The sequence below is a fragment of the Herpailurus yagouaroundi genome, unplaced genomic scaffold (assembly GCF_014898765.1).
Source record: "Herpailurus yagouaroundi ecotype Mexico unplaced genomic scaffold, PumYag 159, whole genome shotgun sequence".
In the NCBI taxonomy this organism is placed as follows: Eukaryota; Metazoa; Chordata; class Mammalia; order Carnivora; family Felidae; genus Herpailurus; species Herpailurus yagouaroundi.
The window spans coordinates 19458277-19475139 of record NW_024412400.1 but is presented as its reverse complement, the minus strand read 5'-3'; positions in this window follow the sequence as shown (position 1 = coordinate 19475139).

Here is a 16863-nt window from a genome sequence, read left to right as displayed (position 1 = left end):
GGAAAAAATAGCTCAGAGACAGGGAGATTAGGGCTGCAGTGGGAAGGGGAAGGCAGGAGTTGGGGGGAGCAGGGACCCAGAGTGGAGGTATTCCATAGGGTAATATGTAATTACCTATTACATATTAGGTCAGGTCTGCCCTGACCTCCTTAAGTATAACTTGTCTACTTATGAAGACCAGATGCCATCTCATTTTCTTAACCTTATTTGCTAAGTATTTGCAAATTATATTTGTGAGACATAAACACTGACATAGTTTTGCATGTTTATTGAATGATAAAAATCAAATGGAAAAGAGATGAACCCATCAATATCAGCCCATCATAAACAAGCTCAGGGCTTGAAGCTGGAGCCCTTGAGTCACAAATTGCTTTTCCTTCCTTAAAGTCACTCTGCCTTCTCACTATACTCCAGTGTCAGGAACAAATAGGCATTATGTATAATGAAGCTCCTAGCTATGGAATAATCCGAGCCACCCCCCATTCTAAAAAACAAAACAAAACAAGACAAAAAAAACAGATCCAAGGACACATCAGGTGAGTTACAGCTCAGCGTATTATTTGTGCATTGTGTCAACTGCCTCATATTTGTCATTTAATATGAGTAAAGTGAAACATGAAAAACTGTTGTTGATTTAGTGATCATACATGCCTTTGATCCTTTTTAATAGCCATTAGATGCTAGAGAAAAGTTAACCTAAAGTACTATTAAACAATTCCTTTTTAAACATACTGGTCTCAACCAAAAACTAATTTCTGCCTTTGACCAATGAATTCAAAGATAAATAACGAATGACTTCCTGAAAAAGAGCTGGCTCCTAATTTGCAGCATGTCCTGAATTCCCAGAGCTATATTCCTCCATGATTTTTTTTTTTGTTCCATTCATCTTTTAGTTCTGGGTGCAAACATTTGGTCCTTGAATATTTTGAGGAGCACCACCATTTATTCTTCTAACATAAAAGAAGGATCCAATATAGAATACAACTGGGTTCCCTGCGATAAGCAGCATCTGATTATGACCATGCTATGAAAATTCAAGCCAGCAAGTTAAAACTTGTTGTTGGATTTGCTGCTTAACAAATCAAGGAGACAAATCAATATTTTCCGAATACAGCCTGGGGGAGAGCTATAGAAACAGAGGAATGATATTCTCAGCTTTCCAGGGAGTCCCTACAACAGAGTGGAAGCACACATTTAAAAATTAACTTTCTCCAAACATCCTTTTATGGCTCATTTTAAAAATATTTCTGGTTCCACATTATCCTGCAGTTTGGCTATTTTTTTAATACTCTCCCTCTCCAAATTCATTCCAGTGGGAGCTGCCCGTTGGCAACGGAGGCCCATGATTATCTCACTGTGTATAATTCATTTAGCAGCATAAAGTGCTTCTGCAAGTGCTGCCACAGCACAAAGAGAAAGTGCCAGCGTTAGCACTCCAGGGTCATGCAACCTGCCCCACCAGGCACGGTCATTTAGAAGAGACCCCCTCCGACAAGCTTTCTCACACCCTGTGCTGCACTGGGGAGGCTGGCCTAATACTACCCAAATGTCCCTATGAGGCAGCTGCTAACACTTCTACCGTAGGACCAGAAGTGCAATGACCTACCCCTCTCCTGCTTTGCTCCTCAGTGCAAGGTTCCTGAATAGCAGCATCAGAGACATCTGGGAGCTTGTTAGAAATGCAGGCGCTTGGGCTCCTCCCCAGACCTACTGAATCAGAACCTGCCTTTTAACCAGATCTCCAGGTGATTAGAGGACACTCTAAAGTTTGCGGAGTTCAGCTGTATGGGATGGAAGCCAAGAATGACAGAATTCTTCTCCAATGTTTTCTCCAATGTTTTCTGAGTTGTCACTATCATGGCTGGTTTTTTAGAAACTCTGGAGTTATGCCTACATCATAGCATTTATCATTTTTTACCTCTAACTAAAAATTTTCACATAAACCTCTCTCATCTGCACTCCATCATATAATAAGGTACTTTTATGTTTCAGACCTGGTTTTTGACCTTGTCTTTGACTTTGCACCATTCAGTGGCCTGGAGGTGATTAAGAGGATATGAAATGAATGCACTCAATTGTTTTTCCACTTTCTTTCTAGATGTTCAGAGACACTGTTGTGGGCAATTATTGTTTAGCCTTCCCAGCATCCTGCCCCACTTCCTTGTACCCAAGCCCTCCAATTTTCCTCTGGAAAACTACTTTTCTCCATTCTCAGGCTCTATGTTTCAAAAGTCCTGAATAGCCTTCTCCTCAGTAGCCACATGAGAGTTTTCCCGATCATGGCCTCTCTGATTGTTCAGGAAGCCCATACATCCCAAGCCAGGGCAGTGAGTGCAAACCACAGCATACCTGATGGAATGAAGTGAAAAAGGCAAGCTCTTCCCTCTGTGGTTGCTAAGCTGGTAAAATGGAAGCCTGGGGCTGCCTGTGGCCATCACTTCCTCTTCCTAAGGAAAGCCTGACTGAGAAGACTTCAGAGGCCATTGCTTGAATAACTGAATCATCCTGTGTGGATCTGCATAGACACTCTAGGCAAGGGGCAGACATTCACGGCAGTGAGGCCAGGACTTCTCCAGGTTCTTCCAAAAGAAGGCCCTCCTATGGTCAGCAGCATGCCTGAGATGAATGTTAATACTGCTCTTCCTGTGAGTGGTTGAGGGGGTGGGGTGTTATCTTGAGAGCCTCCTGTTATGAGTGCTCTTTGGTTTTAACAGGAAATAGTCACCCTTGGCCAGTACTGTCAGCAACATCCCCCAAGATCCTCAGCCTCCTTCCCAGAAAACCCCTCTTGATATATTCTTAGATTAGAGATGTTGCAAGTTGGCGAATTGCTTAGACATCACTTTTGCCAGTATGTTAGTACCATGGTCTACAAACCCCAGGGGGACAGGCATCCTGCCATTTAATCACCTGATACATACCTCATGCATGATAAATCACACTCAAACACACATACACAGCCAAAGCATCTGCCATGGAGTCTCTTCAGGCCAGAGGACGCCTCAGGTGTAACAGCAGTTGGACCTATGGACCCATGCTGAGTCTGCAATACCCAGTAAAGATCTTTTTAGGTTCAAATAAACATTCATACTCACAAGTCTACCATAGGCCACACTTGACATCCATCTATTAGGTTACAGGATAAAAACCAGAGCTTGCCTGAGGACAGCTTCAGGTGTTTTGTTTTCCCTGTAGTCCTTAAAGCAGTCTAAAAGCTCAGATACTAGAAGATGAGACCCATATCAGACAAGTACAGGATCTATCCTGACCTAAAATCTGCTAACTCAAAGGATCCATAGCTTCCAAGTTTCCAACAAGATACGTGCCCAGATATGAGTCCCAATGCTTAAGGACACCCAAAGTTTAGCTTCCCTATCAAGTATTTATAGTTCATTCATAGCCCTTCTAGTCCAGATGCAATTTGCCAAAGATCATTTTTAGCTCAAGCAGTCCTGCCTAGAAGCATAGTTGACATTCTGTCATTGTGAAGTTACCAGGGGAACTGAGCTAGCAAGTTAAAGGTCAAATTCTCATTCTGAAAGGGAAAGAGTTTTGTTAACCATTTGTCCACAAAGTTAACAAAGGTGGGAAACATCCTCAGAAAACACAGAGATAGCTTTAAAGAGATTCTGGTGCCCCGTAGTTCAGAAGGATACACTGGCAAAGAAATTATGTGGAAAACAAACACAAACAAAAAATAACCAGTTCCCTCCTAGAAGAACAGGATCATTTCAGAGATGGGCCAGGATTCTCCTTGCAAGGAGTGCCACGCACGGACTACTCCACCTGCTGAAGTACGGACATAGCTCTATCTGTCATCACTAGCCATGTTTTTTTTTTTTTTTTCAACGTTTATTTATTTATTTTTTTGGGGGGGACAGAGAGATACAGAGCACGAACGGGGGAGGGGCAGAGAGAGAGGGAGACACAGAATCGGAAACAGGCTCCAGGCTCTGAGCCATCAGCCCAGAGCCCGACGCGGGGCTCGAACTCACGGACCGCGAGATCGTGACCTGGCTGAAGTCGGACGCTTAACCGACTGCGCCACGCAGGCGCCCCAAGCCATGTTTAACCAAAGAAAACAAATGACCAGATATTTTTATACCAGTTCAACAACTCTTCTTGTAAAAGCTAAACTGAGGCATAGAGAAGGTGTGTTTTCTTTGGTTGTGTTTTTTGTTTTCTGAAAAATCATGAGAATAAGTGTAAGAAGGTGTCCCCTTCTGGCATCTGTGCCAATGGGACCTAGACTGACATAGCCAAGGGTGACTTCCACATACACAGTATGATAGTCAAAGATCCCCCATAGTCTTCTTCACCCAGTGTGTGTTTGCGTGCATGTGTATGTGTGTGTGTGTGTGCATGTGTACACACATACACATACAAGAAGTAAAGCCCACCAATATCTCAACTTTCCCAGTTTAGCAAGAAACTAAGAACAATGTTTATTTAGCTTCCTTGGAAACTTAGTGGCATTTGAGAGCTGTCATCTAGTTATCAAACTGTTACAAAATTTGGCAGGATATCGGAGTTGTCCAACATATCATATGGGTAGCAATACAGGTGTTGCCAACACCTGTAACCACCCCACAGTTTAAATATCATATTCATCAAAAGTACAAATGCCAACATCATCAAGCCATAAATGTTAGTTATATTGCCATAATTACCTCCAAATTCCATCACCATTAAGCACCCTATACCTTGAACCACAAGACCACTATTGTTTACAACTATAGTTAATATAACCCAGAGCCACAAAACTGCCAATATCTAAACCTATATAGACACTATCACCAGAAACACGTATGCAGTAGTATAGAAGTCATCTATTTTCACAATAATGCTGTTTAACAAATGAGCTCAAAACAAAGTGCCTTGAAAAACAACAACAACAACAAGATGCTCGTGTGCTCATGATTCCATGGACGGATGAGGTAGTTCTTTTGGGCTAGCCCAGGTTTGGCTGATCTCAGCCACACTTGTTTATTGGCTGCAATCAACGGGTAGGTTAACTAGGGGCTGGCTGCTTAAGGACATCCTCAGCTAGGATGACTCAACTCTACTACAAATGACTTGTCACCTTCCTGCAGGCTAGCCCAGGCTTGTTTATGGTGAAGGAAGAGGGATATCAGTGTGAACAAAAATACACGGGGCCACTTGAGGTCTAGGCTTAGAAGGGACATAATGTCATTTCAGCCACATTCTGCTCACTTAAGTGAGCAATAAGGTGGATTCAGATGCAAAGAGGGGGCGGGACACAATCTGCCTTGTAATGGTAGCTGCTGCAAAGTCCCAATGCAAAGGATACATCCAGGAATGCATGGAGAATTAGGACATTTTTGTAATCAGTCTACTGAAGATAACTTGAAACACAGTACCACATATATTTGGAATTAAAAATGACACCAATTGGTAAAGGCACAAGACCCATCAGGTGCCACTAGCTTTTGGTCACAAATATTTAACATCATAAGTATGTCACCATTACATGCTTAATACTACCCAGAAACAATATACATCTTAACCAAGCACCTTCATCAAGCACCTCCTGTGTAGCACAATGTCACAGATTAAGATATCTAAGTCATAGAATCCTCTCTCATTGGGTCCTGGTAAACAAGTCATGTAGCCTGTTATTTCTGTTCACCATTAAGTTATAAACTGCGAGAAGAAATTGATACTCTATTTCAATTGTACTTATTTTTTTACAACTCTCCCAGGAATACAAGAACATTTTGTAATACCATATCCTGACAAAGGGATCCCTAAGAGTAATAAATGACATATACGCATTAACTTTTTTGTTGTTCTTCAAATTGAAAAATATGTAAACGTAGGTTTTGGAATGGTCACCCTACCAGAATGTGTCAACTTTCTTCCTGTGAAAGGATCAAATATATTTCTTTGGGGGATCTTCCATGAGTACATTTCCCAGAAAGCATGTTTATTTTCTTGATAAGTAAATGTACTACTTTGAATAAGTTTCCTGGGAAGAAAGAGAAAATGAATAAGGTTGAATATTACTGGTCATTACTGAAAGAATCAGAAATTATTCACAAAATGCACATAGGTGAAATATGTTATATACCTACTGAAATAGTAAACTTGGCAGAAACTCAAGCTTAATGTGTTCTAGGACATGATTTTAGAAGAGCCGATAACCTTCTGTGAGCATTCACATGAACATGAGGTCTAGTCTTTTAAAAAAATTTTTTCATGTGTATTTATTTTTGAGAGAAAGAGACAGAACATGAATGGGGGAAAGGGCAGAGAGAGGGAGACACAGAATTCGAAGCAGGCTCCAGGCTCTGAACTGTCAGCGCAAAGTCTGACACGGGGCTTAAACCCACAAATCGTGAGATCATGACCTGAGCCAAAGTTGGACGCTTAGCCAACTGAGCCACCCAGGTGCCCCAACATGAGGGCTAGTCTTAAAGCCACCTACTTGTCCATATTCAAAGAAAGTGGACTCTTGGAGGAAGGAAGACAGAAGGACCTTCTCAAAGACCTCTCTATGGAAGGCCAGCAGCTCCAAACAAGCCAATATCCTCTTACATCTGACAGATGGGGTCACCAAGAGCCACCTCTATCAGTACCTCCAAAACTGGCGATGCTAGTGATACCACTGGAGGGAAGTACCAACTGATGGGGCCAAAGTCGCTGTTCCTCAGAAACAGGCTCATGTGGTCAAGGTCAAATAATACAGATAACAGAGGAAGATGTGAGCATATTTTGCTTAATTTTGTTTGTCCATCAATGCTGCTAGCAATCTATCCTCGCAGCTTTTAGATTTCACTGTGTGGTGTTTGCTGCCTTTTCCTGGAGGCAGGGGGAATATCCTGTGTATTGTTGGGTGACTGGTGAGTGGCCCTTGAAACTTAAGTAGAGGTCATTGAGGTAGGAGCCTAATTTTTTTTCAATTTTTTTAATGTTTATTTTTTAGACAGAGAGAGACAGAGCATGAGCAGAGGCAGGGTAGAGAGAGAAAGGGAGACACAGAATCCGAAGCAGGCTCCAAGCTCTGAGCTGTCAGCACAGAGCCTGACACGGGGCTCAAACTCACAAGCTGTGAGATCATGACCTGAGCCGAAGTCGGATGCTTAACCAACTGAGCCACCCAGGCGCCCCCTTTTTAAAAAAAATTTTTTTTTAATTTTTTTTTTATTTTTAGACAGAGAGAGACAGAGGTAGGAGACTAATTTTAAAAACCATTTCCATGACTATAATTTCAGGGTCACACTAGACCCAGGCATGTTAAGTTCCAATTATAAAAACTCATTCAACAAATGTTTATTGAACACATACTTCATGCCAGGAATTGTGCTAGGCACTGTGGATACTGCAGTGTAAAACAGACAAAGTTCCTGCTCTAATATACATTCAAACACAGAGGCCAGGTAATAAATTGGAAACATATAAATGACCAAAGGCATTACAGCTTGTGATAAATGTTAAGAAAGCATGAACAGAGAATGAGTTTGGGGAATAATGAGAGGCAGGAAGGCAGACCAGCCTACATTCAGTAGTGGTCAGGAAACAAGTCTAGAAGGTGACATTGAAGCCGAATCCCAAAGGATGAGAAGGAGGCAGGCATGCAAAGATCTGGAAGAACGGAGGAAATCAGAAGTGTGAAATCCCTAAGGCAGAAAAGGAGCTACTCTACAACCTTTCAGAAGGCAAATGTGGCCACAGCTGCAGGCCTGTGGGGAGACAAGCATGAGATGGAGACAGAAAGGGACGTCACAACCAGACAACGCAGGGCCATACGGGCCACAGAAGAGACCGCACAGTTTATTCTCAAAGTGGAAAGAAGCCACCGGCAGGTTTTCAACCAGGGAGTGGCATAATCTCACATGCTTTCTTTTAAAGATCCATCTGGTCGCTGGGTGAAGACTGCATTAAGCCTGTATTATCATATTTATTTAAATATTCTGAAATATCCCGGATATCAACATAAACGCCCTAGAGTGATATTGATTTGGACAAAGGTCTACAGATCACCTCATCTCCATATAAGAATAAACACTGCCTTAATCATTGCCAAAATCTGCATGCACCACACTTAATCAGATGTGTTAATTCTTAATTTGATGCTTGAGCTCCTCCTTGTGGTTGTATGGTTGAAGCTGTTTGGCAATACTAGCTTTCATACAGTGACTAGCGATTGGTGATCTTTTCTTTAAAAAAACAAAAACAAAAACCTTTTGTTTGTCAGTAAGAGGTGCAAAGCCTAAAATGCGGGTTTGAAATTTAACTAGTGCATTTTTTAAAAATAAGCTTATCTCCTGCTATTACAATCAGTACTTGTATAATATGTACTACATGGTATAGGGTGTAATACGGTTACATTCTCATCGAAACCTGTTGTTTTCTGTAACATTCTTGCCAACATCTGGTACAAATTAGAGTAAGATATAAGGTATTTTCCTTCCCTCAAAAATAATTCCACCAAATAACAGAACGTCTTTAACAAATCCACAGCGACAGAACAAAAAGAATAAATCTTAACGTTCCATCCTCAGAGTAAAAAATGAAGTGGGACATATTTACCTACTATGGAAGATGTGAATAAAAATAACCATTCTCTTCATTCATCACCATATATAGTTGGTGACTGACAACCTGAATTAAAGAGAACCCCAACCAGTTGGGCATTAGGGACTTCCTAACTGTTGGATCCCTTACTTAATAAGAATTACAGCTTCGGAAAATTGCTCTCAGAAGGCACATCCGTTCCAAAAAAATCTCATTTTCAACCCATTTTGATGTGTAGGAAGCTTTCATGCCATGCGATATCCCATGCAGATGTGAGCCAGAGGGAGGAAGAATATCTGTTCAGCCCGGGAGAGTTGGATGTTTTACCTGAGGATGAAGTCAAACCTTTACTGCCTTAATCCTCTATGTCTCTTCTTAGCTCTACTTATTATTCTCAGCATATTTCCAGTGTGTTTAGAATTTCCAAGTAGAGGCACCTGGGCTGTGTATAATAAAGAACACCGGGAACTGTATGGGGCCAGTGAGCCAGAAGGTAACCATAGTAATGGCACCATCCCTTGGATAGGCAGGAATATTGTGATAGATCATGTTTGAAACCTAAAAATATGCTCAAAGCATGAATGACAGTCACTGACTATTCAAGGTGGAAAACACATTAAACTTCCACTAATGTCACACTCCTTACATGTAGCTGACATAGCCCACTGAAGTACCCTGACTGTGATTCCTGTAGAAAATTGTACTTAACCACAAAGACCTGCTTTGGAAGAGCAGCAAAGCAAACTGCTACAGAATCCTCTTCCTGGCCACAACTCATAAAGGTGGGAGCACACTAAAGAAAAAATGTAAGTGCCTGCAGTTTCCTGCAAAGGAGTTACTGTATTTATTGGAAATGCAAATAAGTATTTCATGACGTAATACTGCTTTGCAATGGATGAAATGTAGCACCTCAGTCATAGCCATCACATCTTTTTGCTGTTAGTGTCAAAGAGTAATACCTCACTAAAAAAATGGAATCAATTTTGTGTAGAATTAGCTTACATAATAAATTCATAAAATGCAAAAACATTTGCAACAAAATAAAATTAAAATCATAGTATACACAAATACTTGAGAGTTAAAATGAATGTGCTCTATGTAAAATACATGATAATTTAAACTTATTGAAAATATAAAATTAAGACAAGTAACTGCAGATAGCCTGACTAGAAAATAGAGGGGCGTCTGGTGGCTCAGTCGGTTAAGCGTCCGACTCTTGATTTCAACTCTGGTCATGATCTCATAAGATCAAGCCCCATGCTGGACTGCTAGCATGGAGCCTGCTTGGGCTCTCTCCCTCTCTGCCTCTCCCCAACTCATGCTCTCTCTCTCTCAAAATAAATAAATAAAAACATTTTTTAATGAAAATATAAATTCCCTGAATAACAATTCAAGGAAGAGGTAAAAGTGTAATATCACATGTGGACTGTTATAAACATGATCTCCAACATAGTTTAGATCAGGACCCTTTGGGTGTAAATGATAGGAACTCAACACAAACTAGTGTCACTATTTCTTTTCATAACTAAGAAATACAAGGATACAAGGTGAAGAGGGTCACAGAGAAACAAAAAGTGTTCTCTTGCTCTTTGTCACTTCTGTCTCTCTTTTCTGCTCTGCTACTTACTGAATTTTGTCATCACTTTCTCCTGCTACAGACACCTTACTCTATGAAGCATGGTTTGGGGGGTAGAAGGAAATGACTACAGATATTCTTTGTCTTGGGAGCACCCAAGAACAGACAGAATTTTTCTCTCTCAGTGTCTATGAAATCTACAGAAAAGACTCCAAGGTGCCCCATTCAGGGCATATTCTCACCACTGCACCAGTATCCAAAGCTTGTGTGATAAAATATGATAGTTAGCCAGTCCTGGATCTTCTGTAGCCTGGTTTGAGGTGAGGGAGGGGCAGGAGGCAGGGAACAAGATATTGTGACTTGGAGCTCTTCTATACACAGAATACTCAAAGGAAGGTGCTGTCGCCAGAAGAAGTGAGTGGAGAGGGGAAGAAGAGGAATAGCTTAGAAGAATAAAAAGATACCCACTGCAGTGGCATTAGGTGAATCGATCACCAGCTTTAGAAATTTTATTATAGGGTATAAACCAATGGTGCAGTGGAGGGCAATGGGAAGCGAAGAATAGGAGGAGCCACATAGGAAGGCAGATTTTACCTCAAATATAGAAAGAACTTGCTAAAAATTTGAGGATATGAAAGATGCAAAATGTTATACCTCACAGAGTAATAAGCCACCTACCTCCAGAGGTATTCAGTCCTTAGCTGGAAGACAATTTGGCAGAGATGTTGAAAGGGGGAAGTAAGTTTCAGATGGGGTGAAGTTGAATCCACAGTAACCTTGACTATTTATGATTCTGCAAATTATGATATAATGAAATTTATCCTCAGACCTTGTTGGCTATTAGACATGTTGGTTCTTAGGGCCAGTCTTCTGGTGGAGATCACCAACTAGTAGTCCATGAGTCATACCTGGCCCACCTGTTTTTGATAAATATTTAAATAATTACCAGGGCACCTGGGTGGCTCAGTAAGTTAAGCATCGACTTTGGCTCAGGCCATGATCTCACGACTTGTGAGTTCAAGCCCCATGTCGGGCTCTGTGCTGACAGCTTGGAGCCTGGAGCTTTCTTCGGATTCTGTGTCTCCCTCTCTCTCTGCCCCTCCCCCCTCCCAAACATAAATAAATCTTTTTTTTTTTAATGTTTATTTATTTTTTGAGAGAGAGATTGACAGAGTGTGAGCAGGGGAGGGGAAGAGAGAGAGGAAGACACAGAATCCGAAGCAGGCTCCAGGCTCCAAGCCATCAGCACAGAGCCCGACACAGGGCTCAAACCCACAAACCGTGAGATCATGACCCGAGCCAAAGTTGGACACTTAACCAACCAATCAGAGCCACCCAGGCGCCCCGATAAATAAATCTTAAATAAAATAATTACCAACACTTCAAACTCTTGGAAAATTCATATAAAGGGTCCTGCTCTCCTGATTTCTAGCTCACCTCACTTATTTACACTGCCTCTCTTTCTCTTATTTATATTTCATTTTGCAATTCCTGTGTAAACCAAAATTAACACTATTCTTCACTCTGGTTACCATAGCTTTAGTCCTCTTTTTCTGTTAGACTGATCTAGATTCCACTACCACGATCATACACTTTTAACAGTTATAGCAACAAGAAAAGCAAGCATAATGATAAGAACTATAGGGTAACACTTACTGACTGTTCATTCTGTGCACTGTGCTAAAGCTGATAGATGCTACGTTAGTCAGGATAGACAAGACTTCCACCGTTGTAACAATTCCCAGTCTCAAGGACTTAACCCAGAAAAGTTCATCTCTTGCACACATTTCACATCCAATAAGGATCAGCAGGGTGTTTTAATCGACACAGTTACACAGGTAACTGACCAAGGGGCTGCCCAGACTCTACTATATTGCGGTTTCTTTTTTGATCTTCTCAAAACATTTATTAGGCTTCTTTCTCTTTGACTGCCAGAAATTCCATAGACCAACATCTGCATCTATAGTTCTTTGTGAAGCTTGTTTTCCAAAAATATTCTATTTTCCAGACTCTCCCCTAGAACTAAAAGTTCATTAGAACTTGACCTCCTTTACAAGTTGTATCTGATGACTGTACTGCCAAACATTTTGCCACTATGTAACATGGATTGCCCTCTTCTGACCTCTGAGATCACTATCCTTACCACCTTTTGCCCTCTATGAAGCCAATACTTAAAACATACATACTTTATGTTTTTATTATAACAGCATCCTCCTTCCTGTAAGATCTACATTATTTACAGTAGCCTCAGCTTATGCTGCAGTAACAAGTCATCCAAATCCTGAGTGGCTTCCTAATCAAAAAGTTTATTTCTCATTTTTGCTACCTATCTAATCACAGAAACTAAGCCTCTGCTCCACCCAGTCACTTAGGGACCCAGGCTGACTAAAGCTCTACAGTCTTGTATCCATACCATCTGTAATATGCTATCTTCTCAGTTGCCACAGCAAGGGAAGAAAGAGATTAGGGAATTACTCATCCACTTGCTAATGCCTCATTCTGGAAATGACACACAGTACTTTCACATTTGATTGGTCAAGAAAAGTCACATGACCCACCTAATTGCAAGTGATGTTGGGAAATCTTAAAGTAGATAGAAATTTTGGTGAGCACCAGTCTCTTTACCTCATTATCCCATTTAATTCTTTTTTTTTTCTTTTAAATGTTGGATCTTTTTATTAATCTTTTCACTACAGAATTCTGGAAATTTCTTTTATTTATTCACTTATTTATTTCACATCCAAGTTAGTTAGCATATAGTGCAATGATTCCAGAGTAGATTCCAGTGATTTATCCCCTATGTATAACACCCAGTGCTCATCCCAGCAACTGTCCTCCCTAATTCCCCTTACCCATTTAGCCCATCTCCCCACCCACAACCTCTCCAGGGACCCTCAGTTTGTTCTCTGTATTTAAGAGTCTGTTATGTTTTGGGGCGCCTGGGTGGCTCAGTCGGTTAAGCGTCCGACTTTGGCTCAGGTCATGATCTCACGGTCCGTGAGTTCGAGCCCCGCATCAGGCTCCATGCTGACAGCTCAGAGCCTGGAGCCTGCTTCAGATTCTGTGTCTCCCTCTCTCTCTGACCCTCCCCTGTTCATGCTCTGTCTCTCTCTGTCTCAAAAATAAATAAACATTTTTTTAAAAAAAGAATCTGTTATGTTTTGTTCCCCTCTTTGTTTTTAAATTATTTTTGCTTCCTTTCCCTTATGTTCATGTTTTTTACCTTAAAGTCCTCATATGAGTAAGGTCATATGATATTTGTCTTTCTCTACTGGCTAATTTCACTTAGCATAATACCCTCTTGTTCCATCCACATAGTTGCAAATGGCAAGATTTCATTCTTTTTGATTGCCGAGTAATACTCCACAGTGTGTGTGTGTGTGTGTGTGTGTGTGTGTGTGTGTGTGTGTGTGTTATATATAACATCTCCTTTATCCATTCACCCATTGATAGACATTTGCATTATCCCATTTAATTCTTACCACAATTCTTTAAGGTAGGTATCATTTTCCCCACTCTACAGATGAAGAAACTGAGACCCAGAGAACTTGAATGAATTATCCAAAGATAAGGTGAGTAAATCGAAGATTCAGGATAAGATTCCAAAATAAAAGAACCAAGCAGAGGAATTGCAACCAGAATACACTATCTACATCTTTCGGGTACTTCTAAATTTATTCATTTACCAAAAATTGATTTACCACACAGAAGTCCAAACTTCACCACCATAGTGTGATTGTGTAGAACTCATGACTTCAGACTCACAGGGCTTATTAATATGAGAATAAAAAGCACCCCCAGAACTTGTTTACTTTCCCATGATTAAAGAAAGTGGACTAGAAATTCTCAATTCCCTATCCACCTCAGGCACCACTGATTCAATTCTTAGGCCAAAGTGAAATTAAAGACTCAGATATCAGCCCTCCTGCTGTGCTACTTTATTACCCACAAAACGGTGGTGCCCTATCATGTGGTGGCATAATCTGAGAAAGGTGATCAGCATCATCAGTGCTTCTTTGTATTTACTAGAAAATTTTGAAATACTTTATTTCTCCTTCTTTTACGGAATTAGGCAATTGATATTACTTCCAAGTGGGATCCCCTCGATAAGAAAATTTACATTTCCATTGTTTTAACCCATTTTAAAACTGAGCATAAGAAGAGAGGGCAAAGAATTTTTTCTCCCAAGGTCTCACTACCGGCTGGTGAGGACGTTGGTGGGGAGGGTGTACATAGGGTCATTTGGGTTACACGGGTAGATCACAAGAGAAATATTTAGTCCTCCCCCCTGTTGTACTTACTCATGTGATGCCCAAGTCAACAAACATCAAGCCTTTTTTAAATTTAAATGGAAATCAGCAGGCTATCAACAGGTTGAGGACAACTAGGACTAAGGATCATCTGGGTACATTTGGAAACTGAACTGTGCCCACCAGAGGCCTGTTAACACAGAGATACTGAGGAGTTAGGAGAAAGAAGTCTGGAGAAGACATAGGACAGGCTCAGTAGCCTTTATATGAATGAAAGAGAAAAACCAAGCACAAAAGTTTTCCCTGAGTAAAGAAGCTTCAACTGCAGGATGGAAGAGGCAATTCCGAGTCTGAGTGAGCTCAGAGGCATAAACAGCACTATGTGTGACCCCTCTGACAAAGCAGAGCACAAAATCCAAAAGAAAAGCAAGTCATTCTACGCCAGTGATCTATTGCTGTATGATAAACTATTCCAATATGAGGGGTCTAAAACAATAATAATTTTAGCATATCTCATGACTCTAAGGGTCAGCAGTTTAGACAGGGTAGAAGTAGGAAAGACTCACCTTTGTGCCACAATGTCTGGGCCTCACTTGGAAAGAAGGAGAGGAACAGGGTGATTCAGACAGTTGGGCCCTGGAATAACCTGGAGGCTATTTGATTCCCATGTCTATTTCAGATGACTCAAAGTCTGGACTTAGCCAAGATTGTTGAACAAAGCACCTATACGGGGTATCTCGATGAGGCTTTGTCCTCTTGCAGTATGGCAGCTGGGTTCTGACAGAGAGTACCCAAGAGGGAACATCTGGAGAGAGAATATTCCAAGAGAGCCAAATAGAAATGCATGGCCTTTTATGACCCAGCCTCAGAAGCCACATAGCAACATTTCAGCCAAACTCTGTTGGTCAAAGCAATGACTGGCCTGCCCAGATCCTAAGGGAAGGGACTCAGACTTAAATTCTAGACTGAAGGAATATTAAAGAATTTGCAGCCATATTGTATACTTTTTGAATTATTGTTTAAATTTTTTTTTAATTTAAATCCCAGTTAGTTAACATATAATGTAATAATGATTTCAGGATTCAAATCTAGTGATTCATCACTTACATATAACACCCAGTGCTCATCCTAACAAGTACCCACCTTAATGCCCATTGCCCTTTAGCCAATCCCCCCTCCCAATATGCTACCAGCAACCCTCAGTTCTCTGTATTTAAGATTTTCTTATGGTTTGTCTCCATCTCTGTTTTTATATTATTTTTCCTTCCCTTTCCTATGTTTTGCTTCTTAAATTCCACATATGAGTGAAATCATATGATACTTGTCTTTCTCCAACTCACTTATTTCACTTGGCATAATACATTTAGTTCCATCCAGGTTATTGCAAATGCCAAGATTTCATCCTTTTTGATCTCTGAGTAATATTCCATTATATATATATATATATATATATATATATATATATATATATATACACATACATATACACACACACACATATATATGTGGTATATATACACACATATACATACATATATGTGTGTATATATGTATATATACCACATCTTCTTTATCCATTCATTAGTCAATGGACATTTAGGCTCTTTCCATACTTAGGCGATTGTCAATAGCGCTGCTATAAACATTGGAGTCCATGTGCCCCTTAGAATCAGCACTCCTGTATCCTTTGGATACATATCTAGTAGTGCAATTGCTGGGTTGTAAAGTAGCTCTATGCTCTATTTTTAATTTTTTTAAGGAACCTCCTAAACCTCCTGTTTTCCAGACTGGTTGCAACAGTTTGCATTCTCACCAGCAGTGCAAAAGCGTTCCTATTTCTCCATATCCTTGCCAACATCTGTTGTTTGAAATGTTAACGTTAGCCATTCTGACAGGTGTGAGGTGGTATCTCAGGGTGGTTTTGATTTGTATTTCCCTGATGATCACTGATGTTGAGTATCTTTTCATGTCTGTTGCCCATCCGGCTGTCTTCTTTGGACAAGTGTCTATTCATGTCTTTTGCCCATTTCTTCACTGGATTATTTGTTTTTTGGGTATTGAGTTTGATAAGCTCTTTGTCAATTTTGGATACTAACCCTTTATCTGATATGTCATTTATAAATATCTTCTTCCATTCTGTCAGTTGCTTTTAGTTTTTCTGATTGCTTCCTTCATGGTGCAGAAGCTTTTTATTTAGATGAGGTCCCAATAGTTCATTTTTGCTTTTGTTTCCCTTGCCTCCAAAGACATATTGAGTAAGAAGTTGCTGCAGCCAAGGTCAAAGAGGTTGTTGCCTGCTTTCTTCTCTGGGATTTTGATGGCTTCCTGTCTTATATTTAAGTCTTTCATCTATTTTGTTTATTTTTGTGTATAGTGTAAAAAAAAGTGGTCCAAGTTCCTCCTTCTGCATGTCACTGTCCAGTTTTCCCAACACCATTTGCTAAAGAGACTGTCTTTTTTCCATCAGATATTCTCTCCTGCTTTGTCAAAGATTAGTTG